We start from the raw sequence: 21,421 nt of genomic DNA, 5'->3' as shown, positions 1-21,421 counted from the left end.
ATAGCCCCTAAAGCAGTTAATTTACTTGGAAGTTCTTTTACCTTTTCATGTCTTGTTTTATGGTTCATGGGGATTGGTGCAGTGTTTAAGATTAAATATTCTCTACTACTGAGGCAAGATCTTTCTGTGTACTCCACTCTTACCCCATGAATGATGAGATTTTTCCAGTCCGCCTAGTGGGAACAGGCAGTATTCTCAGCCCTTCCCAAGGGCTGTACTCTGCTGTCTCTAATTCTTCAAATGGCTATTTCCCCAGCCTTGGGAAATTTCGTCACATGGATACACTATCAGCATTCTTCTGAATGCTCAGGAGGGTCCCTCTGTAGATCTCTGGGGTTCTTTCTTGCAAAGCTGTGTCTTGCTTTATTTGTTTGTGCATTCATTGGTTTGTTTGCCTCTGAAAGTTCTCTGAACTACTTGAAATGGTGGATTATTGTCTTTTATTATTTTTGGAAATTCCCAGCCATTTCTTCAAATATTTCTTCTGACTCATTCTATTATCTTTCTACAATTCCAATTACATATATATTAGACAGTTTGATATTGTCCTATATCTTCTGCATTATTATGATAACGATCACTCTTTTTTTTCTCTTTGTGTTTCAGTTTGAATAATACCTATGGGCTTATCTTCGAATTCACTGATCCGTTCCTCTGCTGCATTATTGCTTTTGGTAACCTGTCGAAGGAATTCCTCATACACATCTTACATATCATGTTTTTGGTTTTGTTTTTGTTTTTGCCACTTAATTCTTTAACACGTTAACTCTAGTTATTTTAATGTTCCTGTGTGACAGTTACAACATCTGTGTCATAAATATTGTGCATTTAAAATGAATATAATGATATATTCAATATTTCTGGTAAAATTGACATAAAAATTATGTAAACCCTCAAATATATAGTGCAGCTCTTTATGTTCTAAAATTGCCCTGTTAAATAAGATTTCTACAATAATGAAAACATTTAGTTTGGTAGGCACTAGCCACTTATACCTAGACAGCATGTGAAAAGTGACTAGTGTGACTAAGGAATTGAATTTTAAAATTTTCCTTAATTTTAATTAAATTTAAATAGTCACATTGAGCTTATGGCTACTCTATTAGCACAACTGTAGAGTTTATCAAATCTCAGCATAGTCTTACTATTTTCAATTAAAGAAAATCTAATTCAGCACAGATTACTCCACTGTATGCTGGAGTACATAAAAAGAAAGTGCCTTAAAGCACTTAGCAACCCATCAGGTGAAGGGGCGCTCTAAATATGTTCACAGCTAAGACTTTATCAAGAATGACCAATAGTCCTTCATGTCCATAACTAAAAACATTCATAACTGCTAGAAAATGGAATAAGGGATTGCACAAAAGTTCAAATAACCAAATGCTTTCGTTTTCTATATTACTCCTGGAATAAAAGATCCCTGGAGTCCCTGGGGGACTATGTGGCTTATTCTTCTGGATAATGAAGTGTGTGTGAATTTAACAAAGTATGATTACTCAAAATAAAGGGAGAAACTTATCACTGCACTCAATTTTCACGTATTTGTAAATAGCATCATGGTCCCACACAGAGATGTCAAAGTTGGAAATTAGAAATGGTCATCCTGGCTTATTGTGCACCTGTCTTGAGCATCAATTCTTTGAGCGTCATTTTCCTCTTGTGTAAATTGGAGATGATTTACCTCATGCAGTTGCTGAAAGTGCAGAGGAGATATGCATATTTCAAGGATTGTGATTTTTTTTGTGTGTGTTTTGCTCAGAACAGTCGCCAGGATTCTGACATTACAATTCAATATAAACAGTGACGGCATCAAATGTTTACATTTATTTGTGTATATCATGTGCATGGTACAAAATATTAAATATGCATTTTAATTACAAAAACTCACATCTACATGACATTGAATTTAAAATACTTGACCAAATCTCATTTAAGTGGCTTCATTTATAATCATTTATATGAGATAGGATGTGTGATAGTGAGATCTAATTCGAATGTCCGTAAACAGATCTATTTATCAATTTGCAGGTTTGCCCCATTCACCCCCTACAGTTTGCCTGCATTATTTCAACTAGATGAGGTGGTGTACACACTGCTGGTAATTTAGCCAGCTGTTAATAGATGCATATCGTTTTAACATTACAGCAGGGAGTCCTTGTCTTGCCTTTTCAGTTCACAGCATTGTTGCTCAATGTAACACCAATTAACACTTAAGTGATAGAGTTTCAGTTTCTACGTCAAAACTGGGAATCTTTCTTTCATGCCTCTGTAGTGGAGCCTGTGTGGTTATGCTATTTAATCAGCTGAAAGCCCGGGGCATGCACTCGTAGTTGTGTTATTATTTATAATTGAATGCAGCACTGCTGCTGTGGCAAACCTTACCGGCATCATTTGTGGAAGGTTTAATGGTTTCTGGTACTGCTCCTAACTCCTCACTCACCAGGCTATTCTGCTATACTGTGGCAAAGTATTTTAAAAGACTTATTTGTGACTGAAGTCAATAGGGGTGTGGGAGGGAGGAGAAACAGTACCGAAAGCTGAAACATAATAATTAATTTTCAAAAATAAGCATGATCCTTCTTCAATCCTGGCCAATTTTCAAACTCACAAACATGATACAATGACTCAAAAGAGGATAAATAGTAAGGTTTAGAAGAGGATAAATAATAAGTCAAATATCCATTTTAAAGTTTAAAGAGACTTTAGCATCTGGTCTAGTTACACATACACACACACACACACAATATACAAATGAGGAAAGAAGTAGGATTTCACAAATCATATTCTGAAAATCTACTTTTCTGAGCGTTAATGTGCTGAAGCTTGGCTATATTCACAACAGAACTGCTGGACTGCTGCTAGCATGGAAATTGGCATCACTGCTATTACAATGTAAGTTTTATACAAAGACAGCAGTATTCCAATACAATAGGATGTGAAATAGGCCTATACAAGTTTCTTTCACTAAACATACATTAAATCCTTAGGCTATCATATCTTTAAGGGAACACTATGAATGCATGTTTATTAGACAAAAATATAAGCTACTATTGAGGTAAATTCATAATTATAATAACGATGTGCTTTGCGACTTCTTCCAATATATCCTCTAATTTTCCTTTTCAAATCCTTGTTTTGTTATCCAAATGTGGATCCAAAGATTTATTGATGTCTTCAACAACAAAAATTTGTGAAATATCTGCTATACTCTAAACTGTAGTCAATATTTTGGGGATGCCTCTTTGAACAAGATAAATTCAAATGTATCCAAAAAGTTTCCACAGTCCCAAACGTCTGCCTTCATGGGGTTTATAGTCTACTGTAAATATCCTTGCAAGGGATCCTGTCACTCTCCCTTCCAATGATATGCAAATGCAATGAAGAACCACCATACTAGCACTAGATTAATTGGCATGCATAGTTTCCACATAAGTGTCCTTGATCTTGAAAAGCTATGGCTAAAAGCCAGCCTAACCCTGTCTTTTCTGCTTGCTAACTTCTTCCTGAGTTTTGAGACTGATAGCTGTTGTAAGAGACTGATTGTTGCTACTGCAATAGTTTTTCTATGCAGGAAAAGCTGCTTTAAGAGCAGCTGCAGCTTACACACTGGAGTAGTAATTTGGAAAATATAGTAATATAATTGAGTTTATTCATCTATATTTTTAAATATCATACAGACAACATCAGCAACAAACCTCTATTGTACAGTTGAGAGGATTAGATGCATTTGCATATGGAATACCCCCTTCGTAGTTCCTAGCACATTATAGACACTTTTATGTATTATTTTGCCTCTTTTATTATTTCTACCAGGCAGAGAACACATTATGTGGTGGTCGACATTTGTTACCATACCTTATGATCTAGAAATTAATGGCATAGGAAAGAAAAAAAGAGGTATATCAGAAAAATCACTAGATGAGGATTTAAAAGATACGAGGTTAAAATTCAGATGTGCTACAATTAGCAGACTTCCAGTTTCCACGATTCTCAAGGGCTGAGGATAGATGAGCTAATAATTGAAGGATTATTTTATAATTTGAGAGAGAATTAATTGCAAAATAGTTTACTCTTCTTAAAGTACTAAGAATTATGTGATACAAATATTAGCTTTTCATTTAAGTGATTAAATATATTTCCCTGTGAATTAATATGATATTAAATCTAATCTAAGGTGTTTATAATGATATGCAGTGCTTCATCCCCCCTTCACCAAGAATGATGAATTAACAAGAAACTAACTTTGTTTTTAATAACTTGAAATTTTATGGTAGACAAAAACGATAAACTCTGTTAGAACTGATGAATTACTTGCTTCTTGCTTCTAGTGGGTAGAGGCCAGGAATGATGCTCAACATCCAACAATGCACAGGGTAGCTCTGCACAACAAGGAACTATCCAGTCAAGATGTCAATGGTGCCAAGGTGGAAAATCCTGGGTTAAAGAATCAAACCAGATAGCAGGACACTCGAGGAGGATACCTACGGGGGGACACAGTTCCCACCTGGAGGACCTCAGGGAGAAAGGATAAAATAGTTACTGGTGTTCAGTGAAAGCTAGAATCTTGGATAAGTGGGCCTACTAGTGGAAGTTATGACCACAGAGGGATGCTATGACTACTAGGGACAAATATGACAACATGGACTTAAAACTTAAAATAAAGATAACTGCAGACTTCTGTAATGCCTTGAGGAATTGTACATTTTAAAAACATGTTAAGGAAGCTCTTCTGATTTTAGTATTAAATAAGTCCTCTAGTACAGTGCTTTTCAAACTTCAGGCTGCATCAGAATCATCTGGAGGCGAGCAAATACCTAAGCTGCTGTCTTCTGCTTTCAACCACCTGTGCTACCATTATCCGAATCCAACTGCAGATAGCTATCAAGGGAATCTCAGAGATACAGTGTCCAGGAGTCAGCCTTCTGGACTGAGAGCAGTGTGGAAAACGGTGGGGAATGGAGCTGGGGTGGGGTAAATGGAGGAAATAAAAGCTTGCCTAGTAGAATTTAGTTTCTTTTGAAACTTTATCATATTACATGGATTAACTTAGTCTCCTAAAAATCACATACAAAAAGGAAATTTGGATAAAGCTCTTTTCCTCTTTATTTCTAAAACAGGTATTCCTACCGGTGTATTTTTTTTAAAAGATGAGAAATTTGGAAAATTCTAAACTTAGACTACAATCTTTTTTTCTTCTTTTTATAGAGGAAAAACATTTTACTTCTAATTTCACGGTTTAAGACATTTGAAACAGTTGCTTTCCATTCACATTTTTGTTTAATATATATTTTCCAGGAAACTGTTCTCAACTAATGGCTTGTAGCAATTAAACCTGTGTGGGAGCAGAAGTTTTAAGAAACTTGCAAAATGTTATTACCTTATAATCTAACTATATTAAAAATCGGCATTGCTCATAGAGAGTCAATTTCAGTATTTCTCTTTTGCTCTTAAAACAGGACCCCTAACTGAGGATTAAATTAAAATAAGTCTTTTCATAGATGGCTCCCACTGAAATGTAAATTACAGTTCTAAGATTGCTGGTTCTCATGGTCTGTCTTTCCTATTTTTCTATTAAAGCTTCTAATTTTAGTAGACACTATTAGTGCATTTTGGATCTAATGAGAATAGGATAGCCAGAAAGGATGAAGATTAAAAGGTAAATCACACGAGTCGGATCAGTTTGTGTCAAGAGACTGACTCGGTAGACGCATGTGTCTTTTACTCCTCAGAGACTATATGAGTGAAATACTCTGGGGTTTTTTGTTTGTTTTCGATGTTCTAAGTAGAATTTCACCTTGGAAAGTAAACAAACAAATAAACAAAATAAGAAGTATTGAAGCTGGGAACAGATGCAGCTCTTTTTTTGTATTTTGATTGTTTTATTTTGGCTTCATTTCACGATGATATCTCAATAGTCTTAAATATGGACTACAGCAATGCTCCGTGAAGTGTGGGCCATGAAACAGAAACATGAGCCTCACCTGGAGGACTGTCACAAAGGCAAAGTCATGGGCCCTGTCCTGGACACAGTGAATCAGAGTCTCCGGGGTTAGGGTCCAGGAATTAGCATTATAACAAACATTCCAGATGATTTGGATGCAAGCTAAAGGCTGAAAAGCACTATACTACAGGACACATTTAATAAAATCAGAAGACCATCCTTAATATGTTTCTAAAATATATAATTTCTCAAGGCCTTAGAGGTCTACAGTTACTTTCATTTTAAGATTTTTAAAGTCAAATATGCTATGAACGAATACTTGAAAATCATTGGTTAGTTATGTTTACTTTAATATTACGTTTTCTGTCACTAAAAAAATCTATGACAAGAATTGTTTCCTACTACAGATTCTGTCCCCACATTGTCTCTTCTCTGGAAATAATGTAGGCTGATCACACTTGAAAATGATGATACAATTTACAAATGATTTTGGAAATAAATGCTTTACGGTAATTATTCTTCAAATTCTTCTAATCTGTTTGATGTGAAGTTATCAAAAAGCAAAACTTTACTTGAGGCTAATTCCAGTAGGAATTATCAGCCTCCATTAAAAATGTTTTATCAGTGTAGAATATCAACTTGTGTGCAATTCCCACACAGGGAAACAGAAAAATAATCTGTTGATATGAATAAAGTTAAGCAGTAAGAACTCTACACGTGAAATTGTTGCAACAATTATCAAAGTCATAAATGGTTCCAGAAAATAAATATTTTTGGAGTAGATATAAAAAATGAAATTTTAATGTATATTGTTATTTTGCCTTCAAAAACAAGACGATATAGCACTTTCCCTTAAGAAGCACTTCAGAAATTTAAATTATAGGGACAATAGAGCATAGATATTTTTAAACCAGGCTATAAGTCTATAGGCCTTAAATTTGTTCTAATCCTTACTCTGCCAAGCTATAGAACACTGACCAAGTTACTAAATCATTCAGACTTTAGTTTCTTCTTCTTTAAATTGGAAAAATGACAGTGCCTAATTTACAGAGTTATTGTGAATATTAATCTATTTAATACAGGCAAAAACATTTAAGAGTATGTCTGGCCCTGCAAAATAAATATCAACCATTATTAGCTCAAATTTCAGGAAATTGGTGTTTCTGTACAATTAGTTATTTCTTTCCCAACTATTTTATTCCTCCATCCAATATAAGTGTTGTGTTTCTTTTGAGCCCCATCTATCTGACTAATTTCACATACTTGCAGCCAACCCAATGGCACTTCACAAATGACTATGCAAAAAAATGTGGTTGAAAAGATTTTTTATGAAAAATATTTGCAAAGCACTTACGCATTGATCAAGCCATTCTAGACTCCTAGAATCACTTTTCATCAGTTTACATATCCGTTCAAACTACTAGTCCTTCGAACCTACGTTTTACACCCTTTCAACCCTTTCCTTAGCTCCACTCCCACTACTATGTCTGCTTCTTCAGTTTAGTATCTTCTCAAGCTCTAACATCCTTCTCACCACTCTATTGCAGTGACTGTTCTAAAGCCAAAATTTCAATACCCAAGCAGAAAGCAAATTAGTGCAGGAACTATGCATTCTAGACAGTATTACTAGAAAAGGAAATATGTGTGAAAGATATGAAGCAACTTATATCAACAGAATTTATTTTGAGAAAAAAAGAATGTTTAAGATGGCCCTATTAACTGGTCATGTCATAGTTACTATTAATGACTATCAATTTCAAGCTGACACACCTCAATTTTGTTTATTAAATGAAGGGATGAGTGAGCAGACATCACATATCACGTTATTTGCTTTTTTTTCCCCAAACAGCAAGTTTTAAATAAGTCACTGTAAATGAAGTACAGGAATAGAAGTAAAGAGATGAGTCCTAGATTAACATCTCTTAGCTAGATAGCAAGGGTGTCACATAATTGTCTGGTTCTATGTTCATTGGGGACTAGAATCTGACAGCATGATCAAGGGGGAAAAAAGCATTAAAAAATATCTAAAGTTTTAATTTCCATTGTCCCAGGCAGAGGTTCACTATAATTATGATTGGGAGTTAGGCAAAAATTTTATTTTAATGTATCTCACATTAAAATTCTGTTCACCACTCCATCCTCAACATCTAGCAGAATGCTGGGAAAGAGTAGGGGTTCATTGAGGTGATCAAAGATGATGGAGGGTCTGCATAAATGCGTATGTGTATGAGGGCAATCAAGTGAAGATATTAGGCCAAAGAATGATTTCAGTAGAAGTCCTTACCTAGGAAAATTGCTTCCCTGAGGGCCTCTACTGGGCTGCTTTATCAGAGAGGAGCTGGAAGGTTTTAGGGCAAATCAATTGAAACCTATGGGATACAGATATTACCAACTGAGCTAAGTGAATTTTTCAACACTGCCATTGGACAGTTACAGACAAATCATCTTAAGATCTAAAGTATATAACAGAATTTGTCCCCGTATACAAGATCAACTTGGGAAAAGCCTAAACTTACAGGACAAAATATCTACCACTGAAAATTCATGGAGGCCTTCCATACAAATTATAATCAAAGGGGTCTTTGATGGGTCCAAGATTTGACCAGAATGCTTCAACTTCAAAATATAAACACCATGAGATACATTTTCTGGAGAGATTGTAAATATGTGTGTGGGAGAGGTGAATAGTATGGAACTTTTTAAAATATATTTTATCTGCCCTCTCATCTAAAGCACCAGAGAGCACAATTTTGCCATATTTACAACAATATCTCAAAGCTCTGTGTCTCCTGACTTGATCAAATTTCAGAATGTTTCTGGAATCCTTTGGAGATGCAGGCTTTTTCTGCAATTCTCTTGCTCTGAGAGTTTCTCTAGCAACCTCTGAGACTGGGGAATTGTCACATATAATCAGACATGCTGTTTGTAACTTTCTAATTCTTTTCTGCTCTTATGTTCACTGCATCGGCCAGCATCTTGCTCTGCTCACTGTCAATGGCTCTACCCCATCTGGGCTTGTCTAATTGGTCAACCTCTGTGCTCTTTTCTCTCCCTACTCCTAGCATGGAAACTCTGCATCTCATCATAGACAGCTCTTTCAGAGAAGTTATCCATAGTAAAGCTTTGGTGCTGATAGTGGTAGCTTCCTTTATTTATACCATAGCTTTAAAGGGCGTTAGATGAAAGAGCCGTTGGGCACAGATGCGCATTATAGCAAGAAACATTACCTAATCTCACATTCAGGCCCTGTCTTCCTTTGTGGCTCAGATAGTCATACTACTTCACTCCTATGACTTTTCCTTCAGTTTTTCATTCTCTCCCTCTATTTCAAGCTTCTGGGGCATCTAATTTATTCTAATTAGAACTTTAATAGTGGATTAAGATTAACTCCTCTCCCCATTAAACTCAAAGGGCCTTACTGTGTACGTTTCACTATCCCTGACATTCTGAGACAATTAAGATAGACTCTAAATTTTCTGTTCTTCGTGAGAGTAGGCTTCAGAGAACCCACAAAGAATCACAGAGGTATTATTGCAGAATTTCTCAAAATAAATTCAGACAGGTTCTGACTCAGCCAACACATGTCACAAATAAATCTCTTATGAAAATTGAAATTTTGAGCACTGATACAGAAAGAATTAGACTGGATGCTATGAGGTAAGAAGGAGATAGTCATGGTCATTTGATATCACAGGAGAAACACCAGAGAACTTTTCAGTCAAATGGAAAAGATGAAGGATGAAAAAGTTAAACTACGTGAACTAGCTGTTTTTGTAGGTCAAAAATAGTTTAATATTGGCATTCTAGTGATATTTCTGTTGATTTCAATCATGGGAAATCCTTCTGGGTCTGTGGTATTGCTACTCTTTTTGTAACCTATATTTCAATTCAGGTCTTCATAGTCTAACAAATCAGCATATTGACGTTCAGGGCAAATTCTATTTGCTGAGACATGAAAGCAACACTGTCCAATTAAATATGATATAAGTCACAAGTAATTTTAAATTTTCTGGTAGCCACATTAAAAAAGTAAAAAGAAATAGTGTAATTAATTTTAATAATATGTTATATTTAATGCAATATGTCCAAAATGTTATCATTTTATCATGCAATCCATATAAAAATTATGAGATATTTTACTTATTTTTTTACTGAGTCTTTGAAATCCAGCATGCATTTTATGCTTACAAACATCTCAATTTGGCTTAACTACTTTTCAAAAGCTCAATAGTTGTTCCTGGATAATGGGTACTCTACTAGAGGTGCAGCATTGGATTTTTAAATCTGTCTTTGGTGGGTTAAATTGTATTTATATATTTTTTTTTGGCTGGGAAAGAGTCACCCTGAGCTAACAGCTGTAGCCAATCTTCCTCCCTCTTTTTCCTTTTTTTTCCTCCCTAAGTTACACAGTTGTAGATTCCAGTTGTAAGTCCTTCTAGTTCTTCTGTGTGAACTGCCGCCACAGCACGGCTACTGATGGGTGGGTGATGTGCCATGCCCAGGAACCAAACCGGGGCTGCCAAAGTGGAGTATGCGGAACTTTAACCTCTAGGCCAGTAAGTTTTTATGAGAAACCAACTCATACACAATATATATATTTCCATAATATATTAAAAATAGTATCAGGGTAATGCTAGGGATATTATATTTTCACTGAATTTTGAAAAGAATAAATATCCTTTGGATAAACTTGTTCCTGTGCTTTTTGTGCAAAATTCATATATTTTTAAATGTAATATTTTAACCGAGTAAAATATATTACTAGCATTCTAGAGCTATGAAACAGAATAAACAACGTGATTTAAAAAACCTACTACATTAATAAAAGCATAACTATCAAATAAATGAAAAATCTTATTAATAAATTCTGGAGAAAAAAGTACTAACTAGATTAACATGGAAAAAATATCTAATTTCAATATCAATTGGCCTAATTTTAATCTGAAAAACTTTATCACCTGTTTACAGTGCCCTGTAGAGATACAACCAGAGCCCAGATCTGTGAACTGTTGGTGAACAAAACCCATCAACTATAGTACATTTTTTCTGTCCATTTTAGCCATGTTGATGGCAGTGAAGGTCACACAGATCATCCATATTTGATCACAGCCATCGAACTAGTGATCCCAACTGAAAATTGCAGAGGCTCAAGGTTCCTTGTGAAATTGGATTAAACCTTTTAGCAAGCGTCAGGGGCATTGCTAAAGCAGGTGAGATGCATTAATTTAGCTCAAGGGCCAGAGGTAGGGAAAAGGGTCCTTAAACTAAGAGCCCTGGTGGTGTCCAGCATGTTGCAATGCAGCCGCAAAGGCTGTGGCTGAAGGATCCACAAAGCAGAGTTCTTTAGATGGTTCAAGTGATAGTGACCAGAAGAGATCCCCTGGAGTACAATTGTGGCTGGAAAGCAGCTGCCAGTGTCCTTCTACTTCTCCTTAAGTGGGAGAAGCTCTCATATTTCAGTAGGTCTCATTAGATTGCCATGACCAGTCACCTTCTCTCCTAGTAATCTCTGAGAGGGCCATTAACTCTGGAGAAATGGAAAGAAGTTTAGACACTGTGAGGCTCACTACTATAATCTTGAAGTATGAAGTTTTTCTACCTACTTATTTGCTTAAGAGCCCAAAATTAATGGCCCAATCATAGCCAAATGTCAGTTTTACATTAACAGAGCCCAGATTCGCTTTGCCATTATTGTGACATATGGGAAATACCTTGGGGCTTTTCTTGATGTGACTAAGTGTTATTGATTTTTCATAACTTTAAAAAATATTTGCTGGTGTTAATTTAATCTGCAACATGATGAACACCAAACATAAAATAATACAATCATTTGCTAAAAAGAATTAGTAGAATTATTTGTGGGTAAGGGTGAAAGAAAATGAATTTTCTTATAAACACGGAACAAAGTGCATGCTTAGCAATGTAGTTAGGAAAATAACCTCAATTTAAGCTCACTTTTGTCATGAGTTTGAATTAAATGATTGTAAAAGATCACAGCTGGCTTGTTGTGCCTAAGCTAGCCATGCGTAAGAATTATTTAGGAGGCTTTTAGAAATACTAATTCTGACATTCTGGTTAAGATAGTGACCACGATGACCTTAAAGTTCCTCTCAGGTTGATGAAATTTTTGACCGGCTTCTTCCTGACTATAGGCACCTCATCTTCCTTTACTTAGACGATTTACTTTATAAAGCTTACAATTATAAATTCTTTCTCTGCCCCTTTGTGATATAAATCTTATATAACCCAGGAATAAATACATTCCTATTTATTGAGTATTCCACAAATGCTCAAGGACCTGGGAGCCATTCCTTTGAATGTAGTCATCAAGAAAGATAGGTCCCTGTCTCCCAGTCTGTGGGAGGGTAGGAGCCTAGCTTAAATAAGTGCCCATTAGCAAACACAGATGACCTAATCACATAGCCAATCCCTTACTAATCTCTTCTAGAACTTTTCCACTAACTCACCCCTGCACTTACCCCACCCTTGTTTCCGGGCAGTTGAGTTCAATCTCTCTGCCCTATTGCAATAGTCTTGAATAAAGTTTTACTGCTTATTTAACAAGTCCAGTGCAATTTTTCTTTGAAGATGATTAACTAAGTTAACTTCACTCATGTACCTCCCTCCTCTCTCTCTTTTAATCTCATTAAAATAACCATAAAAGTATACCATGAGGGATAGACTTGTAATGCCTCTGAAAGTAGTGGAGTAGTCATAAGTGGCTCAGAAACTTAAAAGAATTTCTAGAAGATAACAATGGAAAAATTGGAGGAATACACCAAAGTGTAGGAAACCATAAGTGAACATTTTGGAGAAGAAGGTACAAGTGGGGATGGGACTCCTTTGCTTTCCTTTTTAATGAAGACTTTTGTCTAGAGGTTTCAAGGTAGGAGTCTACATATATTAGAAGAAAGATGGAGAAACAGGACTGTGATCAGGTCTACATAGGAATAACTGTGTCAGTTCTCTTACTGACTTACTCAACATCCTTGCACATATAGGATTAGTGACAGCAGTATTGGCGTCTGTGCTGAATTTAGAGATCTTTTCCTTAAAAATACTGAATAATCTGCTTGACAAGATGATTTGGGATGTAAATTACAAAAATTTCAAATAAATGTAGCTTATATAATATGAATGTTTATCGTATACGAAAAGAAGTCTGGAAGAAGTATTACTTATGATTTGGCCCTGAAGTCTCTTCCATCTTCTTCAGCCTATTGTTTGGCCCTTAAACTTGTACTGTCATTGTCTCAAAATTAAATCACATGTGAATACTCCAACACTGAAACAAGAATATACCTATTTTTATCGGCAAATTTCTTTGGAATGGGAAAGACATATTTCTGTGTTAATTTTCTTCTTGGTACTAAGTCTGGCAAAGTCAGAATATAAAAATATAAGAATGTGTGTGAGTGTGTGTGATGTAAGTGTGTGTGCGTGTAACTTCTGCCGTGAAAAACCAGTGTCCAGTGTTTGTCAGGAATTTTCATCATCCATCCTCTGAAGGGACGGCTCTACGTTTTTTAGGGAATTTTTTAAAACTTCCTTTTTTTCAACTCCACTTTTATGACTGTAGAGTGACTGTATATTTTAAACGTGCTACTCCCATGTGCATCGAAAATTTTACTTGAAGCTGTCGTTTCAAAAAGCAACCTAATTAACTAAAACATATTTGACCTAAACAGAGGAGGATCTTTGTTCATTTATTTTTTTAATTACCTCAAAATTTAAATGTTATATAATCAAGTTCTATTTCTCTTAAATTAACACTTAATACAACTTGAAAAATATTTTCAAAAACTACCTGAGAGAATGCCATTTAGTTGTTATTCATTTGAACATTATTCATTTCTTCTTTCTTTAAACATTTAGTGTCTACTTTGCATCAGACAGTGTATTGACCACTGGGAAACTGTCTAAGCAAACTAGAAGGAGACAATATAAATATATGTCATTATTATGTAATATATAAATATATATGTTTATTATATAATAAAGTAATATATTCTGTATTATAATTGTATATCATCCCTCTATATAGAATATAAAATCATGTGATTGTAATTATATGAATTATGCATAAAATATACATATTGTACTCTTTCTATATAATAGAATGACATAGGACTAACATAAAAATGGAGTCAATGGCAAATAGTGATGTCTTTGCAGCTGAGGTGGTATTTGAGATGAGTCTGGAAAGATGAAAATATGTAGACCAAGTAACTTAAGGGATGGCTAGTTTGTCACTTTAACAGCAAGAGGAAGAGCAAGTGGAAAGCTACAGTATACTTGTTAAGAGCTGAGCTGCGAAAGCTGAGCTGCCAGGTGTTGGTGCAGTGGATTAAGACAACAGGCCAAAATGAAAATAACAGTAAAGTCTTTTATCATTTAATGTAATAGTGTAAGCAAGAGACTAAACAGGAGAATGCAACAGCTCCGCAAATGTTGTTCTATTTTCCCCCGTGGGACAGCACTGGGTGAGGATCAGGTTGATCAGTGCAGACTTGGGTGATTATCCCTGCAGAAGGGAGCTTGAACAAAAGCCTCCAGTCATTTCATCAACCCGGCCTCCAGGGACAGAGGTTGGAGGGAGAGGGGGGGAAGAGGTAGAAGTGGAAAAGTAACGAACACTGAATCAGAGTGGAGACAAAGTATCTTCAAGTTCCCCAATAAGGAGACCTCCAAATGGAGGCATCTAGGCTACAAATGCAAATATGCATAAGAGCATGGCCACCAGGGGAACTGGAGGTCTTTTACTGCAACTCTCTTCAGTGCCTACAGTACATTGGCTGTGCACCAGTGTGTTGTGGGGAGGGCAGCTATCCCCCAGACAGTCTGCTGGGTAAATCCTTGGTAACTGCCTGCAGTTGGGTCTGAAAGATTACACCTAGGTTTTCGGCTAAGAGCTAAACTCCTCAGTCCTCAGGAGATATTCATTCAGAATGACTTGGCCATATAACATCAGATAGGGATGATGGACGATGTAATTAGAGAGCTAGTTTTATGAATGATTATGGAGGGTTTTTGAATGCTATGTCATGGAATTTATCCTTAACTGCACAGAGATTTTTAAAGGATTTTTGCGTTAAACTTAGAAAGTCTTGCAGCCTTAATCAGGCACATATATTGAAGGGTTTTAGCAAGTGATTGAACCAATAATATTTGCAGTTTAGAAGTATAATACTATCACAAAATATTGCTAGCAGTGAAAACAAATATTTCATAATGATTAAAAATGAAATTTACCAGGGAGATATAACAATGCTAATTTTGTATATTATTAGTAACATAGCCTCAAAAATGTAAGGCAAAAATGGACAAAAAGGAGAAAATCCAAAATCATAATGGGAAATATTCACTCTACTTTTGTAGAAACTGATAGAACAACAAAGAATTAGTAAGGATACAAGAAATTTGAACAATTCATAGATACAAATAGATTAAAAACATATTAGCAAACTAATTAGGGTATATAAAAACAATAACGCATTATAATCAAATTTGCTTTTACCAGAATTATGAGTTTCATTAAAAAGTTTTGAAAATCAATCAATGTAATTCTCCACATTAAGAGAATAAAGGAGACAATTTACATGATGACATCAATAGATTAAAAAAATTGTTATGATAAAAACTTTAGCAAAAGAAGAAGAGAGGACATTCATTCATTATTCTGAGAGTATGGATAGTTAGATGGATAGATGACATTTATACAACTTACATTACATTTAATAGTAAAATGTAAAAACAAAGATATTTTCTAAATTGAGAATGATTTGAGAATGATTTAAGAATGCTCAGTATGACTATTTTTATTTATTAGAAGAGATAGCCAGTGAAAGAGTACAATAAAAAGATAAAGTGAGTGATACAAAATGAAGAAATAAAAGTATCATTTATATTAATTTTGAAAATGGAAAATTAAACAAACATACAGAAAAATATTCAAATTAATAAGTAAGTCAACATGGGTTGATGAATGCAGGGTCAATATACAAATATCAGCTGTATTTCTATAAACAGGTAGCAAGCAATTAGAAATTAAACTAAACAGAAAGTAGTTTTCAATACCATAAAATTTGGAAATATAAAATCAAGAGATAAATTTAATGAAAGATGTGTGGAAATTCTTCAAGTAAAATTTTGAACATCATTAAAGACATTAATAAAGACATAAAAATGGAAGTTATATTATATCCATGAAATAGTTAGATAACATAATATTTTAAGGGTATCAATTGCCCCCAAAATAGTCAATGAAATTCCAATGAAAATCTCATATATTTTGTGGTGGCAGTTGAAATAACAATTCCAAAATTTATCTAGCAATGCAAAGGGTCATGGATAAAGATAATTCCTATATACTTGAAGAGGTAGAGCAAAGTGAGAAGAAATTCTTCACCGGACATCAAGATTTGTATTAAAGCTGTACTAATTAGAGAGAGGGAAGAAAATGATCAGGCATGGAATTCCAAAATAGCATCTAGCACTGATTTATGACAAAGATGGCTGATGACAGCTGAAAAGTGTGGTGTTTTTAATAAACAATGCTAGGTCAATTGGATATACATATGGACAAATAAATAAACAGCAATAATAATAATAAATAAACAATTTTTGTCTCATATCCTACACAGAAAATAATTCCACGCAACTCGTGGAAGTAGCAAAACAATAAAACTTCTAGAAGAAAAATAAAAGAATACTTTAATAACCCTGAGATAAACAATCATTTCCTAAAAATTAATCATTAGAGGATTAACAATTGCTCAGCTGACTACATTAAAAATTTTTAAAGTTGTCTATTAAATGACACTATAAGATAAAGAAGGGAAGCTATGGAGTCAGAGAAAATATCTAAGACAAAAAGTTCACATTGGAATTATATAAAGAACTATAATTCAATATGAAATGGCAGGCAAGCCAAAAGAAAAATGAGCAAGAGGTTTGAATGGACACTATGTGGAGAAGGATACTCAAATAGCCAACATGCCTATTAAAAGCAGCTTAACCAAAAGATGATATCAAGAAGTATGTTTAAAATTTAAGAAGATTGACAGTTCCAACTGGTGAAGATGGGAGTGAAAACTGGAAAGAAATCAAATGTCCTTGCAAAAGGGTTTAAATAAAACCCATGTAATGGTTTATGAAGGCAGCAATGAAGAAACCACTGGAGAGGAACATATAATATCGCGAAAAGATTGTCATGCCCTGTGTGCATGTGAGAAAGAGAGATATTGAGAGAGAGGGAGAGAGACAAGACAATCTGAATAATAGTACACACATAATGATTTGATATTTAAAAAGCAAACCAGAGAAAAGACTAAGATGATATAAAGAAAAAACGCTTTTTTCTCTTAAAATAGGAAAGTAAAAATATCATAGAGACATCATCAAAATAAAATAAAATGTCATAGAAATATTTTATTTTCATTTTCTGCATGTATGTTTTAAATATTACAAGATAAGAGGATTAGTATGACTATATTAAGCTACTTTCTACACTAAAAAGCAAACAAGAAAGATATGGGGGAATTCAATTTCTTAATTTTCCTTGTTTCAGTTGATAGTGCAAGTACTAGTCTTTAGTCTTATCCTACCGGCTCCCTCTGCCAAATTACACACATATTCCATATGCCCCTAGGAGAATAGCAAATTATCCGACTGATGCTTTTGAATAAGAGACTGCCAATGTGCCCCTCAGCCCCTTACCTTCCTCTTCCTCTTTGGTATCTCCTGCCTTCGAAGTCTGAGTCCCATGTGACCACAGACATGCAGTGAGCTCAGTGGGGCAGGGCTTGCCATGTGCCAAGCACAAGGCCTGCAGGTTTTTAGCTGGGCCAATGCTTGTGCGATGAAAGGACCCTTATTTGCGGGTGAAGAACGAACAAGCCACTGAAGCTACCACAGATCTAAGCAAGCTGCTTCATTACCAATCTGTAATAAAACTTGTGTTTTCATCTCCATCTCTTTGTCTCCCTTGTCTATCTTCTCATTGGATTTCAACTTGGACAGTGAATATAGTGTTACTTGTCAGATTGCCTACAATGCTAAAGAAGAAAAAAATGGTAAAATGTGTGGCATTATGTCCGTCCTTTGAATCAAGTTTTTCCTTTAAGATATTAATCTCTTTGGGACTATTTTATATTCTATTTGTATTGAATATTGTATCACATAATATGAACGTTTTCTAATTCACTGCCTCAGTTATCCAGTTAACAGTTGACAGAGTAAAATATTTCTATGTCCAGGACTGGTTTGAGAAGTAGCAGAATAACAGTTACCACTGTTTAGGAAAAAGTTAAAGTTGTGGAAGAAGGAGGAAGGGGGTAAATTCGAAAGGATGGAGTAGAAAGTCTCAAAGAACATTCTAGAGTATAATCCTTTCTTGTGGTAATGTCCAATGTAGTACCTCTGCATTAATCTGTGGCTTATTTAACTTAAATTAATGAGATTTGGAGATTAGTATTTCAAAGAATAGCCTCTAGAGTTAAATTCTCTAGGTTCGAATCCCTTTCTACTGCTTACTGGATCTGTCCTTCAAGGTACTTAACCTATTTATGGCTGAGTTTTATCATCTGTGGAGGAGGAGAATGACTAAGTCTCCTTCACAGAGTTGTGTGGAGGATGTGAGAAAATATATATAAAGCATTTTGTACAATATCTGTATGATGACCCCATAAATGTGAGATCTATTATGATGACTATTTATATTATCATCATTACTATGCTAATGCGGACCATTTGTTCTTGGTATTTTAAGGACAAAATTACTTAATATTCAATTTTAGCTGACTATAAAACTCAGTTTTTTATTAAAAACCTTCTTTGGTTTGTAGCTTCTTAGGAATTATCTTCTGTGTAAAAAACTCCGAAGAGCCACTGAAAAATAGAGAAGAATCACTTGGATTTATATTTTGATCTTACACGAATCCACGCTGTCTTCTTCTTGTTGAGCAGACTGAAAATTTGTGCTAGAGATGAGTTAACGCACTAGTAGTCCAACACTATTAAAGTTTCCAGGAGCTTAAAATAAAGAGACTCTGCTTTTTTTCCACAGCTTTGCCACTAACAGGCCCCAAAGCCCCACTTGATAGTCAAGTTATCAGATGACTGTCAAGAGCCACAACAAATGTATTCAAATCTCTGCAGAATCTCTTTCTTTCTGTCATTATTTCCATGGTCTGTAAGTCAATAAGAATATGCCAAATGCCTTTAGAGCACTGCAACTTGGTGTTTTGAGGGGTGGGCTCAGACGATGTTTCTTACTGTTTAATATAAATTCAGAAAAGAGTCACTAATGCCTTTGGTAGCTTTAGGACAGTGTCTAATTCCCAACGCTGCATATTAAATCAGTGATGCTATAGAAGCCGCGGTTCCTAAATGGTGTTGTCAATTCCTGGGTGTATTAAAAGCAGTTTCCCTCTCTCTCTCTCACTTTCTTTCTTTCTCCTTCCCTCCATCCCTCCCTTCCCTGTCTCTCTTTCTTTTTTACCTTTGGGATGGTTGTAAGATCTCGACCTGCAATTAATGTCATCATTACATTTTGTTTATGAATGTATCTTAAATGTCATGAAAATATTTTCAAGTAAGAAGCATATATTAAGATATTTAATTTGGAATAATCAGGTAAACGTATTAAAAATGGACAAACATGACTGAATCAGGGGTTACATCTGGGAAGTGCATCCTAAGGTTTTATTCTTTAGATTTTTCTGTATTCTTTTCAAAATTTTCTTAAAAGAACAACCATTCAATTACAAAAAGGAAACAATAAAGCTATAAAACAAAATACTATATATAAAAGTACTGGGTAAATTTTAATCTTTATATAAATGTAAGGAAGTATTATAATTTTCCTATTTGCCTCCTTCAGGAATATACAAATTACATCTTACAAATCACATTTCATTTCAGGAAGAAGATTTTCTGCTTGCCCAAAGCAACTCAAAGTGACTTTCAAACACTGTTCTATCAATATTCATTACATTTCTTTGAGGTTATTAGTAATTTTTTTTATGGTCAGAGAAAATAAAAATAGATAGTTGATTATCTAAGGTCATACAATAGGTCTACAAATGAAGTCAGCTTCTCATACTCAATATCTGATTTAGATTTTATTGCTTCCAAAATACTGCTTGGAGAGGATATCCATCAAGGTTTTTACAATATTGAGAAAGTTCTCAGATAATCATGCACATGCCGAACAAATAAATACATCCCAAGATCTTTAAGGATAGCTAAAGGAGAAGCAAATTTAAACAAGTTGATAAAAATGATTTCATTCCCTTAAATTCACAGAGATATTAAATTTTCAAAGTATAATAAAGAATAAATAGAAAAACAAAAGCAATATGCACATGAGATTGCAAATAAAAATTATGTGAAGCAGCAAGTCAATGAAGGACAGGTAATAAATAAATTATATTATAAGTATTTACATACAAACTTTTCTACAAACTGGTTATTTGGAATGTCTGAAATAAACTAGGAATAAGATTCCTCATCCCTTGGGATAAAACTGAAGACAGTTATTATACTTAGGGAAAAATAAAACATGAAAATATATGACAATAACATATGGCTTTTTGTGCAAAATTAACAGGCAAAATATTATTGCAGAATCTTTTAGAATCACACTTTATCAGAATTGTGGCAATCAATATTTATTCCATTAACTTGGTGAAACACTGGCCACAAAGTGCTGTAATTGCCCTTCCTTCTCCAAGATTTAGAGAAAAGTGGATTTTAAGTTCTGGATAATGCAACTGCCTTAAAAGATAACCACTTACTTTTGGTTCACAGGCAAAACATGTTTATTGTTTTTCACACAGATAACGTCCGTTACTACTTAAATTACTCTTCCCCAGTGACCTGAAACAGAAAAATTGCAGTGAGATTTGTAGAGGAAACACATTAAAAGGAAAAACAAGCATTATTGAATTAAATAACGTTTCTCTCAATTGGACACCTACAAGATAATATTTGCGAGCATCTCTCCTTGGTCTGATCCACGTAAAAGATGGAGGCGTCTCTCCTTATAACAAAGGAAAAATCGCTTCCTTGGTTTTGGTATGAATCTCATTGTCTTCCTTATTTTCACTACCTTCTTCCTTCCATTATTCTTTCCTTTTGCCATGGCCAAGCCTTTTACTCTTTACTGGCTCTTTTTTAATAAACATCTTTAAAACAACAATAAAAATTTTCTATAAAAAGCATAATTTTGCAAACATTTTATAAATTCTTAACGTATGTGACAAGTTTTTTAACTCACATTTGAAGAAAAATGGAAAAGCGACAAAAAATATATATGCACATCTTAGCCATTTATTTGATTAACACCCTAAATCCTTTCTTCTATTTCACTGTGGCAGTCACTAAAATGCAGTCATTGCTGTATTTTCCTCTAATCCATTTTGTAATTTCATATAGTTATATCTATCATTATTTTTATTTGAATCATAAATTTTATCA

The sequence above is a fragment of the Equus caballus genome, chromosome 10 (assembly GCF_041296265.1).
Source record: "Equus caballus isolate H_3958 breed thoroughbred chromosome 10, TB-T2T, whole genome shotgun sequence".
In the NCBI taxonomy this organism is placed as follows: Eukaryota; Metazoa; Chordata; class Mammalia; order Perissodactyla; family Equidae; genus Equus; species Equus caballus.
This window is presented reverse-complemented; position numbering follows the sequence as displayed.